Below are 3,702 nucleotides of genomic sequence, written 5' to 3'. Positions count from 1 at the left end.
TTTTGTATCGGAACATTTTGACCAAAGTCCGAGCTTCGGCCGAAACAGACACCGCTGACCTGGCCTATCGATCGACCGAGAGTCGGGGATAGAGCGTAAGTGTTGTCTGGAGGGGAACCCTGTGCTCTCCTGACATATATAGGGAAGGTGGTCGCGTTGGGCGATGCAGAACGTTTGGATCGGGAATTATATTTTTGGTTCAGCTATTGGAATATGGTTTATTGTTGGTATATATTGGCGAAATAACGTTCTTACTGACTGGGGATATTCATAAAAATGAGTCCGGAGATTTTCAGATCGAAGTCCGAGTGATCCGACTTGGAAGGCGTGTTGGGTGGGTCGAGATGGCTTAGATCGATCAGACGAGGCGGGCTAAGTGTTGACGTCATGCATCGGTCCATTTTCAGATTGAGTCCGAGTAATCCGACTTTGAAAGAGTGTTGGGTGCGTCGAGACTGTTTAGATAGATCGGACGAGGCGGACTAGGTGTTAACGACATGCATCGGTATATTTTCTGATCGGAGTCCGAAGAAATCGGCCCTAGTAGGCGCAGCGGACGGTCGAGACGGCCTCGGTGGGTCGGATCGATCGGGAAAAGTTTGCTAAATCGTGTCTGGAGGGGAACCTTGGGTTCTCCTGACATATATAGGGGATAAGGTTTGGGTGAACGATTCTTCACGTAAAAGTTGAGTAATTTATTTTTCGATAAGCTTTTGGATATTGATGAGAAGTATATGTATATCTTCGATTAAAAGAATTCTTACCGTCTCGATGTATATTATATTAGATATATAAGAAATAGTTAACGTGATGCATCGGCCGATTTCCGGATCGGAGTTCGAGAGATGCGACTTTCGATGCGCGATGGGTGGATCGAGACGGCCTAGATCGATCGGACGAGGCGGACTAGGTGTTAACGACATGCATCGGCGGATTTTCTGATCGGAGTCCGAAGAAATCAGCTCTAGTAGGCGCGGGGGACGGTCGAAACGGCCTCGATCGATCGGACGAGGCGGACTAGGTGTTAACGACATGCATCGGCGGATTTTCTGATCGGAGTCCGAAGAAATCAGCTCTAGTAGGCGCGGCGAACGGTCGAAACGGCCTCGGTGGGTCGGATCGATCGGGAAAAGTTTGCTAAATCGTGTCTGGAGGGGAATCCGGGTTCTCCTGACATATATAGAAGGGGTGGAGAATGGGTCCTGTCCTAGACTGTTTGGAGTTCTTTTTAGGATGATATTCAGTTGGTAAGTGGTAGACCCGAATCCGACCTCGGCGTTTGGGTACTGGCAAGGTGTGTTGGTTTCGGCTTTCGCATCTTGGGTCGCTTTCGTCAACCTCATGCAGCGAGGTCGCGGTCCGCTTCGTCTCTTTGTAGTCGAATGGCCTTTAAGCGACCAACCTTAAAATCGTGATCCTCTGCCCGTTGCGGGTTATGTTCACAAAAAATTTGCAACCACTCAATTCGTTCCGAGCGACAAATATTGTTGAATCTCGAATCACCGTGTCGTTATATTCACATGTATAGCGAAGGGTCGAGATGGAATGTGTATAAGAAATTAGTTGATAGCCGGGGGTTCGTATTATATATGGACGCCTTGGCGAGGGATTGTTTCTAGAAACTTTCTCATTTTTGATCGGTGTTTTGTCCGAGATGATGATGATGTATATATAGCTTGAGTCTCATGCTGACTGGGGGCTGTTACGTCGTTTCGTCGAGGACTTGCACTTACTGATGTGCGGCGCTAGTCGAAGTCAATCGACATGGCTAGTGCCACATGACGAGAGGCGAACGGGTTTGGCCATACCGGCAATCTCGTGGACCGATCGTATAAGCACGCAGTTCCCTGGTTGATCCTGCCAGTAGTCATATGCTTGTCTCAAAGATTAAGCCATGCATGTCTCAGTACAAGCCAAATTAAGGTGAAACCGCGAAAGGCTCATTAAATCAGTTATGGTTCCTTAGATCGTACCCACATTTACTTGGATAACTGTGGTAATTCTAGAGCTAATACATGCAAATAGAGCTCCGACCGGGAACGGAAGGAGCGCTTTTATTAGATCAAAACCAATAGGTGGCGGGTTCGCTCGTCATCGTACAATTGGTGACTCTGAATAACTTTAAGCTGATCGCATGGTCTCGTACCGGCGACGCATCTTTCAAATGTCTGCCTTATCAACTGTCGATGGTAGGTTCTGCGCCTACCATGGTTGTTACGGGTAACGGGGAATCAGGGTTCGATTCCGGAGAGGGAGCCTGAGAAATGGCTACCACATCCAAGGAAGGCAGCAGGCGCGCAAATTACCCACTCCCAGATCGGGGAGGTAGTGACGAAAAATAACGATACGGGACTCATCCGAGGCCCCGTAATCGGAATGAGTACACTCTAAACCCTTTAACGAGGATCCATGGAGGGCAAGTCTGGTGCCAGCAGCCGCGGTAATTCCAGCTCCAATAGCGTATATTAAAGTTGTTGCGGTTAAAAAGCTCGTAGTCGAATTTGTGTCTCGCGCCGTCCGGTTCATCGTTCGCGGTGTCAACTGGCGTGTCGCGAGACGTCCTGCCGGCGGGTCGTTCGCAAGGGCGGCCCAAATTGCCCCGCCGCGGTGCTCTTCACTGAGTGTCGAGGTGGGCCGGCACTTTTACTTTGAACAAACTAAGGTGCTTAAAGCAGGCTGAAATTTTGCCAGAATATTTTATGCATGGAATAATGAAACAGGACCTCGATTCTATTTTGTTGGTTTTCGGAACCTCGAGGTAATGATTAACAGGAACGGATGGGGGCATTCGTATTGCGACGTTAGAGGTGAAATTCTTGGATCGTCGCAAGACGGACAGAAGCGAAAGCATTTGCCAAAAACGTTTTCATTGATCAAGAACGAAAGTTAGAGGTTCGAAGGCGATCAGATACCGCCCTAGTTCTAACCATAAACTATGCCAGCTAGCGATCCGCCGACGTTCCTCCGATGACTCGGCGGGCAGCTTCCGGGAAACCAAAGCTTTTGGGTTCCGGGGGAAGTATGGTTGCAAGCTGAAACTTAAAGGAATTGACGGAAGGGCACCACCAGGAGTGGAGCTGCGGCTTAATTTGACTCAACACGGGAAACCTCACCAGGCCCGGACACCGGAAGGATTGACAGATTGAGAGCTCTTTCTTGATTCGGTGGGTGGTGGTGCATGGCCGTTCTTAGTTGGTGGAGCGATTTGTCTGGTTAATTCGATAACGAACGAGACTCTAGCCTGCTAACTAGGCGTATTAGACATCCTCAAAGGCCCCCGGCTTCGGTCGGTGGGTTTTTACTGTCTGCGTACATTATATTCTTCTTAGAGGGACAGGCGGCTTCTAGCCGCACGAGATTGAGCAATAACAGGTCTGTGATGCCCTTAGATGTTCTGGGCCGCACGCGCGCTACACTGAAGGAATCAGCGTGTCTTCCCTGTCCGAGAGGACCGGGTAACCCGTTGAACCTCCTTCGTGCTAGGGATTGGGGCTTGCAATTGTTCCCCATGAACGAGGAATTCCCAGTAAGCGCGAGTCATAAGCTCGCGTTGATTACGTCCCTGCCCTTTGTACACACCGCCCGTCGCTACTACCGATTGAATGATTTAGTGAGGTCTTCGGACCGGTACGCGGTGGCGTTTCGGCGTCACCGCTGTTGCTGGGAAGATGACCAAACTTGATCATTTAGAGGAAGTAAAAG

General features: G+C 49.5%; 1 non-coding gene across 1 annotated transcript in view; it reads left to right on the top strand.

Annotated features, from left to right (window-relative positions):
* Positions 1-1,844: 1,844 nt before the first annotated feature.
* Positions 1,845-3,702, top strand: part of LOC123687803 — a 1,901-nt gene continuing 43 nt past the window's right edge. Inside the window, exon 1 of the ribosomal RNA XR_006749511.1 lies at positions 1,845-3,702. This exon is cut by the window's right edge and continues 43 nt beyond it. This is a non-coding gene — a ribosomal RNA (small subunit ribosomal RNA).

This window comes from Harmonia axyridis, chromosome X (assembly GCF_914767665.1).
Source record: "Harmonia axyridis chromosome X, icHarAxyr1.1, whole genome shotgun sequence".
In the NCBI taxonomy this organism is placed as follows: domain Eukaryota; kingdom Metazoa; phylum Arthropoda; class Insecta; order Coleoptera; family Coccinellidae; genus Harmonia; species Harmonia axyridis.
The sequence above is the reverse complement of the archived record's forward strand: the minus strand, read 5'-3'. Positions and strand labels throughout refer to the sequence as shown.